Below are 16689 nucleotides of genomic sequence, written 5' to 3' on the forward strand. Positions count from 1 at the left end.
AATGCATAGTAATAATATCCAGCACTATATAATATCTCTTTGAATAAATATATCATGCTTTACCCATTCTACTATTGATAGACTTTTGAGTTACTTCTAGGTTGTTGTTGTTCTTGTTTTTCCTGCTGTAAATATTTGTACACGTCTCCTGGTTTACTTGTGTGATATGCTGAATAATGGTTTCCCAGAGATGTCCGCATCTTAGTCCTCAGAACCTGTGACTGTTACTTTATGTGACATGAGAGATTTTCAAGATGTGACTAACCTAAGGATCTTGATTTGAGGAGCTTATTCTGGATTTTCTGGGTGGACCCAATACACAGTCATAAGAGAAGGAAGGGGATCAGAGTTAGAGGAAAAGATTAGAAGATGCTGTGCTGCTTGGAAGTGCATTTGAAGATGGGGGATTAGGCCCTGGACCAAGGAATGCAGACAGCTTACAAAAGCTAGAAAAGGCAAGGAAGTGAATTCTCCCCTAGAGCCCAGAAGGAACACAGTCCTACTCTTCTTGAGTTTAGGACTTTTGACCTCCTGAACTGTAAGAGAATAACTTTGTGTTGTTTTAAGCCACCGAATTTGTGTTAATTTGTTACAGTAGCAATAGGAAACTAATATATTTGTGTGAGAGTTTCTTTGGAGTATATATGTACAACTAGAATTGCTGGGTCATAGTTAATACACATGTCAAATTTACTATTAATGGCAAACTGTTTTCCCAAGTAGGGTCACACCGGTTGCATTCCCTCTAGCAATGTGTGTTGGTTTCTATTGCTCCACACTCTTGTTAACACTTGATATTGTTAGACTTCTTCATTTTTGCCAGTCTGGTGTGTTAAAAGTTGTATCTCATTGTGGTTTTAATTGTATTTTCCTAGTCATTAAAGAGGTCCTCATCCCCCTCCCCCCACTCTTTTTTTTTTTTTTAGGAGATGGTGATACCATCAGCATAATTTACCCAAATTATAAAAACAGCAACACTTAAAATCATGCACATTATTTGACTATTTCATGCAACTTCTTTTCAAAATTATATAAACTTTCCCAGTATAAAAGGACTCCTGAGGAAGTGCTTGATAATACTAAATTCCAAAATCAATTTTAGAAAAGCAGGGAGTTATTTTCTAATTTTGGCTTTAATTTTTTTTGTTTTGTTTTTTTAACCTATTAAAAAAATATGGTGATAAGTGTTTTGGAAGAGGTAGAGAAAAAGGAGTTTCCAGCTGATGGATTCAACATATTTGAAAATGCAGAAGTAACATAAAGGAAAAACTTTAAAAGCGAGAATATATTATAAATAGCTGCCTTTCTGCAAGATGAACCGATGAGAAGTTTTTGTATCAGTTGCTCTATGAGAGAGAGGTATTCCTGAAAGATACGTGTTTATAGAATCTTATGAAGGATAATGTTGGCTATCTCAAATGAGTGCTAAATTGTACAAAAAAGGATATTGAAAGAGCCCAGGTACTTTCCTAAAAGTTCACCCATTCGAACATTTAGACACCCAGTTGTCTGAATATATTCAATATTAGCTCCCACACTCGTAAGTCTACTTGGGAGTCTTCCAAAGCATTAAGTTGCTATTGTCTTTTAGTGGATTGAAATATTCTGTTTTTGTTAAATATGTGCATTATTTCCCCTCTTTGTCCTTTGAAAGCCTATTTTCATCAAAATCCATGAAGCTGGACACTTCTTTGATATTTGGATGATAATACTAGCTCGATAGATAACCTAGTGTAGTACATCACTATTTCATGCAAAAATATGAACACAGGGATATTGTGTTGCTGGAGCTTATCACATAAATTCTCATTTCCTTCCTTGAACATGAAATCAGATTCTTCCATAATTTCTTTAAGTTTGGCTTTTGATAAAGCTTGTTCAACTGGCAGGTTATGTAACTTAGTATTCTATTCTACCATATAAGGGTACTTCTAGTCTCTGGTGAGAACAAGATCAACTTTAATAACACAGTATTTTTCTTTTAGTTGAATATCTTTTTTTGACTTTAATCTGTAAGCAGTTTACAGTTGTTGCTATTATAACATGTTGGGCATCTCTTCCCTTTGTATTTACTTAGTGTCATATCAAAGTCTGTTATTATCAGAAGTATGTATGGCGGCTCCTCCTTTCATAAGACCATGGCACAGATAATTTTTTCTACCCTTGTAGGGTTCTTGATGAGAACTGGATGTTTCTGGGGAGTTTTGGTATCATTTTCACAAAGACAGCAGACTCTTAATTAGTCACTTCTTAGCTACTCAATATTCATCTCAATGATCTTAATCTTCTTCTGTATCCTCCTCTTCAAGGTGAATATGTACTGGGCCAATATCACCACTGCCACCAGTGCACAAACTCTGACACTGAGCCCATTGGCCCCACAGCCAGCCAGGACCCTCACCTGGCTCTTAGCCAGGAAAAGAAAAAGCCAATTACAGAGGGCAGTGGGGCACACACATGCTTCACAGTGAACCCTTTGAATACCAACCTCCTTAACGGTTATATATATTGTAAATATCTTTCTCTTCTCTATTGCTTGCTTTTCGTTCTTTTTAAAAAAGATTTTATTTATTTATTTTATTTTAGAGAGAGAGAGAGACAGAGAGGAGGGGAAGAGGGGGAGGGACAGGGAAAGAATCTCAAGCAGACTCCATGCTGAGCTTGGAGCCCTGATGCAGGGTTCCAGCTCATGACTCTGACATCATGACCTGAGCCGAAACTGAGAGTCTGACACTTAACTAACTAAGCCACCAAGGTGCCCTGCTTGCTTTTCATTCTTAACGGTGAGTTCAGATTCTGAATTTTACTGTAATTTATTAATCTTCTCATCAAGTTTTGCATTATTTGCTTCTTATTTAAGAAACAAGGTTACAGAGAAAAATATTTGATATTGTCTTTGGCAAATTTTATAACTTGGTGTTTTATATTAAGTATTTGATTTCAATTCATTTTTGTGTTAGAATGTAGGAAAGGGATACAACTTCATTTTTTTTTTCTGTTTGGATAAACAATGGACCTTGTGTCATTTATTGATTTGATCACCTTTTTTCATGATCTGTAATGTCTGCTTTGTCATAAACTCATTTTCCATATAGGCATGGGTTTAGTACTAGGCCCTCTATTCTTCCTTTGGTATATTAGTCTGTGCCTGCACCAGTATCACACTGCCTTGATTTCCATAGGTGATAGTGAGTCTTGATATCTGGTGGGGAGAATCTCCCAACACCTCCCCACACCTTGTTCTTTGGAAGTATCTTGGCTTTTGTTGGCCCTCCTTTCTTTCCTGTAAATTCTGTAATCAGCTTGTTGAGTTTCTGTTAGAATTGTGCTGAAGTTAAAGATCAATTTGGAGGGAGAGTATGTGCTATGGTGAGCGCTGTGAATTGTGTAAGACTGATGAATCACAGACTTGTACCCCTGAAACAAATAATACATTATATGTTAAAAAAAAAAAGAAGATAGTAGGAAGGGAAAAATGAAGGGGGGAATTGGAGGGGGAGATGAACCATGAGAGACTATGGACTCTGAGAAACAAACTGAGGGTTCTAGAGGGAAGGGGGTGAGGGGATGGGTTAGCCTGGTGACAGGTATTAAAGAGGGCATGTATTGAATGGAGCACTGGGTGTTATACGCAAACAATGAATCATGGAACACTACATCAAAAAAATAAATAGAGAGAAAAAAAGATCAATTTGGAGAGAATTATGATATACTTTATGATATTTAGTCTTCCTTTCTGATAATATGATAGACCTTATTCACTATTCTTTAATGTCTTTCAATGAAGTTTTTAAGCTTTCTTTATAGAAGGCTTAACATTCTTTACTTTATCATAGGTATTTAAAAATGTTTATGGCTATTTTATTTTATTTTAGTTTTTAAAGATTTTATTTATTTATTTGACAGAGAGAGAGACAGTGAGAGAGGGATCATAAGCAGGGGGAGTGGGAGAGGGAAAAGCAGGCTTCCCGCAGAGCAGGGAGCCCGATGCAGGACTCAATCCCAGGACCCTGGGATCATGACCTGAGCCGAAGGCAGATGCTTAACGACTGAACCACCCTATATTTTAAAAATTTACTTTTTAACTAACTATTGTGGATATCTAGAAACGTAACTTATTTTTGTGTATTGATTTTTTAATCCAACATCTCTAAATAATTTAAATTTTTACTTAAAAATTTTTTTGAAGTAAATTGACATAAATAGCTAAAATATAAATTTTAAGGGAAAGGAAATTAGTATTTATTAAGTTTCTACTATGTGCCAAATAGTTGACACAGGTTATTTCACTTAATCTGCACAATTATTTTATTTCTTATTTCCTCAGCAAACATTTATTAAGTAATCCCTGTGTGTTAAGCTGTTTTTTTCCTTTGAGATTTTCTGTGTAAACAATCATATCATATACAAATAATGAACATTTTTGTTTCTTTTCAATCCTTTGCCTTTTATTTCTTTTTCTTGCTTTACTGTGCAAGGACCTCCAATACAATGTAGAATAGGGTTGATGAAAACAGGCATCCTTATCTTGATCCTGAGATTATAGAGGATGCTTTCAAAGTCTCATTGTTAGGTTTGAAGTTTCTCTGGGTCTTTTGAAATGCCCTTTATTGGGTTAAGAAAGTGACTTCCATTCCCATTGTGTTAAGGAGGTTGTTTCTCTTCTTTTAAATCACAAATGGGAGGGTGCCTGGGTGGCTCAGTTGGTTAAGCGACTGCCTTCGGCTCAGGTCATGATCCTGGAGTCCCAGGATCGAGTCCCACATCGGGCTCCCTGCTCAGCGGGGAGTCTGCTTCTCCCTCTGACCCTCTTCCCTCTCGTTCTCTCTCTCAAATAAATAAATGAAATCTTTAAAAAAAAATCACAAATGGATATAAAAGGTTATCCAATTTTTTTGGCTTCTATTAAGATATGATTTTTTTATTTTAAATTGTTAATGTGCTGAATTACTTTAATTGATCTCATGATAAACTAATCTAGAATTCCTAGTAAACACCAACTTGGTCTTAATAAGTTATCATATTTATACATTGTCTGATCTGTTTTATAAAAATGTTTATTTTCAGAGTTTTTGCATCTATATTCACTCATAAGTGAGATTGGCCTATATTTTTCTTTTCTTATAACATCCCTTTCTGGTTTTGAAAGCTGTTATATTACAAATGACTCTTTTTCCATTGTATGGAATAGTTTGTGTAAGATTAGAATTTCCTAATGCTTGAATGGTAGAATTTCCTAGAAATCCATCTGGATCCTGTGTGTGTGTGTGTGTGTGTGTGTGTGTGTGTGTGTGTGCGTGCGTGCACGCGCTAAATGGGAATATTTTAAACTACTGGTTCAATTTACTAAAAGCTTATATGACATTTTATGTTCTCTCTTTTTTAAAGAGTTGGTTTTTGTTAACCTGTATTTATCTGTTTATTTCATTTAAGTTTTCAAATTTATAGGCACAAAGTTGTTCAAAAACATTTTATCTGTTTAATTTCTATAGCAACTATAGCCTTACCCCCTTTTTACTTAAAAATTTTAATGCCCTTCTCTTTTTCTTTTGATTATTTTCTCTAGATTTGTATATTTTATTGCTTTTTGGACCTTTATTGACCCTCTTCATTATATGTTTATTTTCTTTTTTGTTAACTTCTGCTCTTATTTTTATTATTTTCTCTCATCTTCTTGAGTTTTGTTTGCTGTTCTTTTTTTCTAATTACTTGTGGTTGGATATTCACTTCATTAAGTTGAACTTTTCTTTCTTTTCTAATGTAAGCATTTAAGACTAAAACTTTAAGAATCTTTATAACTCTGTGTCCTACAGTTTTGGTACATAATACTTACAGCACCCTGGTATTTTTCTAAATATTTTCTAAAAAGTTTATAACTCCATTTTGGTTTTTCTGATTGATAAGTTGTTCCAGCAGTGTATGTTAAATTTTCAAATATTTTATTTCTCTAGTTTAGTTTTTCTAACTAAAGTGCACTGTAGTTAGATGATATGTTCTGCATGATACCAGTTTTTGACATGATGATTTCAAATTGACTAGCTTGATGACCTAGCTTGTAGTCAGTTTTCCTAAATGTTTGATGTCAGCGTAACCAATAATAGGAAGTGTCCTGTGGTTGGGTGTAGTGTGTAGCCAGATGTATCAGATGATCTTGTATATGAGCATGTTAGTGGATGTGTTATTGTGGGGGAAACATGCTCGTAAGATATTCTTTCTTTTTAAGTAAACAGAGGGACTGGGACACTATGACGTTTTAAAGTTGACCTTTCCATTGATATTAGAAGTCTATTAGTGCTTTGTCCACAGAATCATATAGGAGTCTTGTAGATTTGGGCAGCCCAGGGTTTTTGTGGGTTTTGCTTCTGTTGTTCCATCCTATGCATATCCTAAACCAGGGAAGAACTGTAGGTGGTTAAACTGATTGCTCATTTTATTAAAGTGAATTGAGATTTATAGAATGGTTCCTGACCCTGCTGCTTCTCTGAGAGCTAGTGCTAGCTGATATGTCTAACCTTTCTAAATTGGCTGAACCCAGACTGGAAAAATGTGATGAATGGTATAAATGGTTGGCTCTGTCAAGGGCTTGATCTATTTTGTAAAAAGGCCATTATAGTTTTCTGCCAGCTGGTCAAGGAAATATCTGGAACAAGGCAGAAGGCAGGAGACCAGTCTCAGAAGGGGCTAACTAAACCTATCCAAGGTGGAATAATTGAGACAAACCTGCCAAAAATCAGTCCAATTTAGTTCTCCAGTGTATCTCTCTAGAAGGCTCCTACTTATAAGCATTTCTTAGAAAACATCTTGGTCCTCTATCCAGGAAAAGACACCCTGAGTGCTGAGTTCACTCCTGTGTCTGTCAAGATTATTTATGAATGATTTGTGCTGATGGAAACAAGCCTCTGAGAGACCTAACCACATATCAACACCTTCATTTTGATACATGGCTCTTCGTTTCATGTTGGAGGCCTGAAGATTGATGCCCCACTGTTTTGTGGCATGCATGGCCATATAACTTCTGGGGGTTGTCCAAGTACTCTTAACACTGCTGTTTACTTGCAGCCAAGCTAGGATGAGCACCAGTGAGATGGAGAGCCTAGTCTAGGACAGCAAAAGAGGATTTCAGGGGAACAGTGGCTTATAGAGGGAATGCAATGTATATGGAACCAACCAGCCCTAGAGATCCACCTGGAAGTTCAGTGGGAGGTAGTGACATGCGGCTTCCAAGTCTTCTTCCCAATGGTTGATGCCCGATCTTTTCTTTTTCTTTTTTTTTAAAGATTTTTTAATTATTTATTTGACAGAGAGAGACAAAGTGAGAGAGGGAACACAAGTGGGGGGACTGGGAGAGGGAGAAGCAGGCTTCCCGCTGAGCAGGGAGCCCGATGCGGGGCTCAGTCCCAGGACCCTGGGATCATGACCTGAGCCGAAGGCCGACACTTAATGACTGAGCCACCCAGGTGCCCTGCCTGATCTTTTCTAACCTGGACTTTCAGTGGTTGAATATACTCTAGTGGCTGGAAGATTTATTCTTAATCATTTTCTTTCTAACTTAACACCTACTGGTTTAATAGTTTGTTGAGAATTTTGTCTTGTGAACCCATATCAGGCTGCTAATTTTTGGTTTCTAAGTATTTTTCCTTTTGGAAAATCAGGATGTTTTCCAGCATTATATACACTGTGCCACATAAGATGTTGTGATGTTTAACAATTAAATGTGGAGAGGGTCAGATTCTAAAAGAATTGAGAGATGCATCTATATCAGAACATTGCCCAACTATAGTATCTTGTCAATTCTTTTGTTCTTTGTTCTCTGGGCATTTCAGAAAATATCAAATTCCTTTGACATTCTGTGTAGCAGTTCAATTGGACTGAATTTTTATGGTAAAGAATTTCATAACCAGGACAATAATGGCTTAAAAAAATAACAGGGCTATTTAGACTGGTGATATATCCTGCTAAAAGTGTAGAGTGCTGGGGCATCTGGGTGGCTCAGTTGGTTAAGCCTCCAACTCTTGATTTCAGCTCAGGTCATGATCTCAGGGTTGTGAGATTGAGACCACTTAAGATTCTTCTCTCCCTCTCCCTCTCCTCTCCCTCTCCCCCCCCAAAAAAAAGTGTAGAGTGCTATGCTATTTTTCACATATTTATATTATTTATGAGAATCAACCCCCCTCCATCTTGATAGCTGTCATTTGGTATATCTTGCCTATCTATTTTACTAACAATCAGATAGTAGAATGACTTCTATCTTTCTGGAAGGCGTTTTTGATGTTATTGTCCCTATGGTAATTCCATTGCCTCGAGGTAACTATACTAATTAGTACTGCTTTTATAACTTCTTTTCTTTATGTCATTTTTCTCATGTCATAATAAAAGCACTCAAACATGTATAATAACAACCTATAACTTTTTTTAGTGGTAGTGTGGGATACCTTAATATAATCAATTTCTTATTGAATATTTAGATATTTCTCAATTTGTCCTTGTCATAAATCCTAGAAATGAAATTCCTGCTTGCAAAGTATAAAAATTTTATTTTTTTTTAATTTTTTTATTGTTATGTTAATCACCATATATTACATCATTAGTTTTTGATGCAGTGTTCCATGATTCATTGTTTGTTCATAACACCCAGTGCACCATGCAAAACGTGCCCTCCTCAATACCCATCACCAGGCTAACCCATCCCCCCACCCCCCTACCCTCTAGAACCCTCAGTTTTTCAGAGTCCATCATCTCTCATGGTTCGTCTCCCCCTCTGACATACTCCCCTTTTCTTCCTCTCCTGTTATCTTCTTCTTTTCCTTTTTTCTTAAAATATGTTGCGTTATTTGTTTCAGAAGTACAGATCTGTGATTCAACAGTCTTGCACAATTCACAGCGCTCACCGTAGCACATACCCTCCCCAATGTCTATCACCCAGCCATCCCATCCCTCCCACCCCCAACCACTCCAGTAACACTCAGTTTGTTTCCTGAGATTAAGAATTCCTCATATCAGTGAGGTCATGTGATACATGTCTTTCTCTGATTGACTTATTTCACTCAGCATAACACCCTCCAGTTCCATCCACGTCGTTGCAAATGGCAAGATCTCATTCCTTTTGATGGCTGCATAATATTCCATTGTGTATATATACCACATCTTCTTTATCCATTCATCTGTCGATGGGCATCTTGGCTCTTTCCACAGTTTGGCTATTGTGGACATTGCTGCTATAAACATTGGGGTACATGTACCCCTTCGGGTCCCTACATTTGTATCTTTGTGGTAAATACCCAGTAGTGCAGTTGCTGGATCGAACGGTAGCTCTAATTTCAACTGTTTGAGGAACCTCCATACTGTTTTCCAGAGGGGTTGCACGAGCTTGCATTCCCACCAACAGTGTAGGAGGGTTCCCCTTTCTCCACATCCCCGCCAACATCTGTCGTTCCCTGACTTGTTAATTTTAGCCATTCTGACGGGTGTGAGGTGGTATCTCATTGAGGTTTTGATTTGGATTTCCCTGATGCCGAGTGATGTTGAGCACTTTTTCATGTGCCTGTTGGCCATTTGGATGTCTTCTTTGGAGAAATGTCTGTTCATGTCTTCTGCCCATTTCTTGATTGGATTATTTGTTCTTTGGGTGTTGAGTTTGATAAGTTCTTTATAGATTTTGGATACTAGCCCTTTATCTGATATGTCGTTTGCAAATATTTTCTCCCATTCTGTCGGTTGTCTTTTGGTTTTGTGGACTGTTTCTTTTGCTGTGCAAAAGCTTTTTATCTTGATGAAATCCCAATAGTTCATTTTTGCCCTGGCTTCCCGTGCCTTTGGCGATGTTTCTAGGAAGAAGTTGCTGCGGCTAAGGTCGAAAAGGTTGCTACCTGTGTTCTCCTTTAGGATTTGGATGGACTCCTGTCTCACGTTTAGGTCTTTCAACCATTTGGAGTCTATTCTTGTGTGTGGTGTAAGGAAATGGTCCAGTTTCATTCTTCTGCATGTGGCTGTCCAATTTTCCCAACACCATTTGTTGAAGAGACTGTCTTTTTGCCATTGGACATTCTTTCCTGCTTTGTCAAAAATAAGTTGACCATAGAGTTGAGGGTCCATTTCTGGGCTCTCGATTCTGTTCCATTGATCTATGCGTCTGTTTTTGTGCCAGTACCATACTGTCTTGATGATGACAGCTTTGTAATAGAGCTGGACAAAGTATAAAAATTTTAAAGGTTTTTGTTATTTATTGCCAAATTGTCCTCCATATATATTGCACTATTTTGTATTCTCACCAGCAATGATAAAAGTAGACTTTTCAGGGGCACCTGGGTGGCTCAGTCAGTTAAGCATCTGCCTTCGGCTCAGGTCATGATCTCATGGTCCTGGGATCGAGCTCCGTGTGGGCTTCCCTGCTCAACATGGAGTCTGCTTGTTTCTATCCCTCTGCCCCTCCCCCACTTGTGCTTTCTCTCTCTCGCAAATAAATATATAAAAATCTTTAAAACAACAAAAGTAGACTTTTCTTTCTTTTTTTAAAGATTTTATTTATTTATTTGACAGAGACACAGCGAGAGCAGGAACACAAGCAGGGGGAATGGGAGAGGGAGAAGCAGGCTTCCTGCTGAGCAGGGAGCCCGATGTGGGGCTTGATCCCAGGTCCCTAGAATCATGACCTGAGCCAAAGGCGGACGCTTAACCTACTGAGCCAACCAGGTACCCCAAAAGTAGACTTTTCATAAAAACTTTCAATAAAGTATCTTGTATTTTGACATCTTAGATTTTTAATCTTTGCCAACTTTATAGAAAAAACTGTAACTGTTGTTGTAATTTGACAGTTTCACACTTATAGCCCATCGAGAATTTTTCTTTTGTTAATTCTTTATTCCTATCTGTTACTCTTTTTTTCTCATTGATTTGTCAGAAATCTGTATGTGAAGGACTTAACACCTTGCCAGCCATCTACATTTAAAAATATTTTTCAATTTTATTTTACTTTTAATTCTGTTTGTATTATTTTTCAGGTACTGAAATTTAAAATTTTTATTAGTCAAATCTATCAGTCTTTTCTTCTGTGCTTCCTTCTTTTGGGTTTATGGGTTGAAAGACATTCTCCTCATGAGATCAGACAAATGTTCAGTTATATTTCTTCTATTCTTTTATTATTTTATATTTGACATTTAAATTTTTAAATAACATGTTTTAATAGAATTTTTAAGTAAAGAAAATGATGATTTAGTTTGTTGTTTGTCATGTCATTATTCATTCTTCTACTGAAAACTTTTGACCATTTGTACCTCTGATAAGAATTATAACTGAAATAGAATAAATGAAAGAAATGGAATTAATCTTACTTTTATTGCCTGCTTTGGCTAATGGTTTGGTGGGAAAGAAGGCAAACATCTGATCACAAAGCCATTGACTTTTCTGAATGCGGGATTTAGGATTCACTCGATAATATGGGGTATAATATGCATTCTCATAAGATTGGTTCTTATAATTAATATTCAAACTTTTTTTCCCCTCCTCTTATGTAACATTAAAATAAATGTATCTTGGCAGGGTTTGAGTAAATCTGTCCTACTTTTGCAATTCATCGGATGAGTTTATTTAACTTCTTATTCAAGTAGAATTAATTTTGATGTATGATGTGAGATAAGAATTTTATTTATTTTTTCCAAATATATAACTAATTGGATAATCTATGCTTTTCTAATTGATTTGAAATTCTACTCTTATGATTAACTAAATACATTTATTCACACACATGTGTACACATATGCACATATATGTGGCTTTCTATTCTCTTTCCTCAACTTTTCTGTTTTTAGAACAGTATCTTCCTCTTTTAATTATTGTAGCTTTGAGGTATATTTTAATATCAGGTAGTCACTGTATTTTTATCATCATGCTCTCACAAGAAAGAATGATTTAGATATTTTTAAAAACAGATTTCATTTTATTTATTTATTTTTAAAATTTGATTTATTCATTTTGAGAGAGAGAGAGAGACAGAGAGAGCACAAGCAGAGGAAGAAGGAGAGGCAGACTCCCCACTGAGCTGGGAGCCCGACACGTGGCTCCATCCCAGGACCCTGGGATCATGACCTGAGCCGAAGGCAGATGCTGAACCATCTGAGCCACCCAGGCGCCCCAACATTTCATTTTAAAATGTGTTTAAGAGGGACACCTGGGTGGCTCAGTCGGTTCAGCATCTGCCTTCAGCTCAGGTCATGGTCCCAGCGTCCTGGGATAGAGCCCTGCGCTGGTCTCCCTGCTCAGAGGGGAGCCTGCTTCTCCCCCTCCCCCTGCGGCTCCCCTTGCTTGTATTCTCTCTGTGTCAAATAAATAAACAAAATCTTAAAAACAATCTTAGCTAAAAAATAAATTAATTAAATAAAATTGTTTAAGAATGAAAACTTCCAGGGCTTTTTAAAGTGAACTTTAAAATTACTTTTTAACATTAAACTTTTATCAAACAGAAACAGTAATTTCCAAATATTAACAGTAAAATCTAAATAAAATATGTAATTAAAATATACTATAACACTAGAAATTACAGTATTTGCTATAAACATGGGAAAGGTCAGGATCTGACTGGTATGGTTGCTAACAAATCAGTTACATTTTGGGGCCACTTTTCAGGTCATCTCAATGGGCCACAGTTTGAAGAGTACAAGGGGGTTTCTGTTGGAGGTTGTCTTTGTTATTTTTTTTTTTAAGATTTTATTTATTTGACAGAGAGAGAGAGAGAGAGAGCAAGCAAGCACAAGCAGGGGGAAAGGGAGAGGGAGAGGGAGAAGCAGACTTCCACCTGAGCAGGGAGCTCAAAGTTGGGCTTGATCCCAGGACCCCGAGATCATGACCTGAGCCAAAGGCAGATGCTTAACCAACTGAGCCACCCAGGCACCACCTTTGTTAGGTTTTAACAAATGATGAGACCAAGTCTCTAGTGTATCACTGTTACATTCATACTCCCAACCCAAACCTGGCTTTTCATGTATCACTGTCTTGTCCTTGGCTTTTCCTGTATTCCTGGTTCCTGACTGTTTGGTGCCCGAACCACAACTCCATGCTGACCATCCCTTCTTCATATTTGCGGACTTCTTAACCTTCCTGGTCTCCCTTTATAGCCTCGCCTCCCTGATTCACTGCAGTTTTTAGCTGTCCACTCTTTGATAAGAAGGAAGGTGCCTCCGGCTGACTCTGCATAACTCTCTCTTCATGTATTGGCCTTTTCTCAGACATTTTAATTACACACAATAAAACTTACAGAGCATGGACTTGTATTTTAATTCTACACACAGTATATCTGCACACTTACAGTGTAATTGTAATAGGGATCTGTGCTATCTATTAAAGACGTTTAAGAATTCATCATTTTCAAATGGTGACATAACATAATAAAAGAAAAGAAAAGAAAAGAAAAGAAAAGAAAAGAAAAGAAAAGAACTCATCATTTTCTTTTGTACCACCTCACCTGCAATTTTGGTTTCAACTGTGCTGTAGTTTTTCCATTTGTCCTGTGCCTTTTGCCTTAAGATATATTTGTATTTATCATAAGAAAGATAAACAAAAATAACCATGATGACTATAATAAGGGCCAAAGAAAAGTGCCAAAGAAGGGAAAAACAAAGAAATAACACCAGCAAACCAAGTTGACTTTAGCAACATAACTAATATGGGTAACCTCCCAAGCAACTTGGTAATAACAATGACACTGAATAACACTAGTTCAAATGACAATAACAGTGGTTTTGAAACCTCATATTGAATTCTTTGATGGCATGTGTTAACTACTATTCAGTTTGTAAGATTTAAATGAAAGTATGTCCATTAAACATTTACCAAGGAGAGCTGACCTGTATGTATTTACAAACTGCTCCATCGCCCATCATACCACTTAATGTCCATAAAAAAAAATGAAGCCTCAAAAACTTATGTATTTTTTGGTAATATTTTGTACTATTCAAAACTCTAAAGGATTTTTGTGAAAGAATTCAGAGAGACAAGATTTTTGCTTACTGGAGGGCAGTGACATTCTGCGAATACATATTAAGAACAACAATAAAAATTTTGCACTTTTTCTCAGCAAGCACTGAATTAGGAGACCCAAAGAATTAGCTGTCTAGTTACCATGTCTTTGTTTATATGCAATATAATCTCAAGCAAGCCTTGCATCAATTCAGAACAATTAGTTCTTCTTGGTATGAAGAAAAGCAGAATAGTACATTTGAAATCTTTACAGACAAATTAAAATTTTCAAGAGCTTAGCCTTTCAAGCATTTTCTGGAAAATAAGTAATGTTTATGAAAATTCATAAATGTAAAGGAGATGCTTTTATTTTTTTATTTTTTTTCCAGTGGTCCACTCACTGCAAAATGTATTTATTGTTTTTTTTCTTTTTTTATTAACATATTATGTATTATTTGTTTCAAGGGTACAGGTCTGTGATTCATCAGTCTTAAACAATTCACGGCGCTCATCATAGCTCATACCCTCCCCAGTGTCCATCACCCAGCCACCCCATCCCTCCCACCCCTCTCCACTCCATCAATCTTCAGTTTGTTTCCTGAGATAAAGAGTATAAAGGAGATGCTTTTATTAATGAGAATTAAATGAGTGTTACTAACTGATGTACCAATAAAAGCAATTTTTTTTAAAGCCTCAGACATAGTTTGGCAATCTATCAGTTTGAATTTCAATGGCTTATTCCTTTTACAGTTCGTATTTCCATTAGCTTTTCTACATTACAACTCTATAAGGCATTTTAAAAGATGTAGATGAAATGTGGGACTGAACTGGGTCTCCAAACCTTTCTTTGCAGGTGTGAAATAGTAGGGTGCTGGAGAAGGTATGCAGGCCTGGTATGTTAAGCCTTCAGGGAAAGTGGATGGAAAACATAACAAAACAAAACAAAGCTAACAAATACACTTGTCCTGAAAGCTCTAAATTTACAATCTATTCCCCTCAGACCCCTGAAGGCCTTGGATTTATTAAGGGACCTCTAATTCAGTGGTTCTTAACCCTGACCTACACCCAAAAGTCAGATCTCCTGTCCAGTCCCTCCCCCCACCCATATGATTTAATTGGTCAGGGTGGGGCCAGGACAGCAGTATTTACCTAAAACTCCCCAAGTGATTCCAATGTTAGCAAGGATTAACAACCACTGTTCTATTCTTATGAATATATATGTAAGAAATACCATATACACACATATATCTTGTATCACCTTTTCTCTATAACTTATGGACACAATGACTCAGATACAAATTCATTAAACATTTCATGGAATTAATAGGGACTTTTTGCATTTATATGTTTCTTCAAAGCTATGTTCTAAAAACAAGATTACCATCGTGTGGACATTATCAGACTTGAAGAGTTTGATCATTTTGGCTATGAAGAACCCAAGGTAGGGTTGAAATTGTAATTAAACATAATAAAAACAAAAACAAAAACAAAAAACAAACAATCACCCTTACAGGTTAAACAGTGGTCAAGACCAGTTCTTGGCTTAATCATGAGCACTGGAAAATTTTACTATAAAGTGTTGGGGAGAGAAGCCTTAAATACAGAGAGGATGAAAGAGAGCTTATGTGACTCATCCTTGCCATGAGTCTGAGACCTGGATAAGATTCTTAGTTCTGGCCCCTGCCTTGGGGAGCCTGGAGTGACTTCACAGAGAAAGTGAAAAGAAGGGATGGACTCCCTTTTACTTTGGTGCACCTATGTGACTCTAAATCGTGTCTCTTTGGGGCTGGCTGGGATTCTTGAGTGCAGTGAACATAGCTGTTTTCTTAAGGACCTGAAAACCCAGACTTCAGAAGTTCGATCTTTCTACAGCCTCAATGGATCTGGTATGTAGGACCCATTATCTGGGTATGCTATGTGGCATCCCATTCAACTGAGGAACTTGCAGAATAGGCTGCAAGTGCAAAGATCCTAAGTCAGAAATGTACCAAATTAACTGTTCTCTATGGAGTAGGCACAGTTCAGTTCCATTGCTAAAAAGTAATAATTGCTTTTGGCCTTATGACTTTGTCTTTTTAAATATTAAAAATCATAGCTGAGTGTCACATGCAAAAACTAGGTCTGCACAAAAAGCACTGAGAAGATCCTTGCACTTCTTTTTATGAGAGCGGTTATACTTAAAATATTTGAGATAGGAAAAATATTATGACATAAAAATACTTGAAGCAAGAAGAGTCTACCACAATCATAAGAAACTCATTCCAGATTTTAACAACCTTATTAAAGAAGCCCTTACTTTAATTTATTAGAAATCTCACCTGTTGTAAATCATTTCTTGTTCTTTTGTCCTAGGGGAAATAAGTAAAAATTGGACACCATTCTCCATGTGATATTTCATTATAGACCTAGAGGCATTTGTTAGTTTCCTATTCAAGTTTCTATTTTCAGCAATAAATAGGCCCAATGTTTCTACCTTATTGGTCCCATTTCCTCTTTCCTTGGCCTTCTTGAAGCTTTGCTATTGAGTGGGATGAACTTCCGAAGACCTCAGGTTAAAAGTTATTGATCGGAGTTTCTCACCCTTACCTAAACCATCTCTACTTTCCAATCTAAGTACCTTTCCTGAAATTTAAAAAGAGAAAAAAAAAATATATATATATATAATTTATCTCTCAAACTACTTTGGGTGCGATACCACCATGTGGATGGCCTATAGTCAACTAACCTCAAAATGTATACAGG

At 36.7% G+C, this 16689-nt stretch overlaps 1 protein-coding gene and 1 pseudogene across 1 annotated transcript in view; one reads left to right on the forward strand and one right to left on the reverse strand.

The window, feature by feature from the left end:
- PDE11A (phosphodiesterase 11A) overlaps positions 1–16689 on the forward strand; it is a 382192-nt gene that overhangs the window by 27101 nt on the left and 338402 nt on the right. The window lies entirely within an intron of this gene.
- On the reverse strand, positions 1426–15367 carry LOC112836256 (cytosolic 5'-nucleotidase 3A-like; annotated as a pseudogene).

The sequence above is a fragment of the Callorhinus ursinus genome, unplaced genomic scaffold (genome assembly GCF_003265705.2).
Source record: "Callorhinus ursinus isolate GAN/ISIS: 27379988/994484 unplaced genomic scaffold, GSC_fseal_2.0 scaffold2, whole genome shotgun sequence".
Classification (NCBI taxonomy): Eukaryota; Metazoa; Chordata; class Mammalia; order Carnivora; family Otariidae; genus Callorhinus; species Callorhinus ursinus.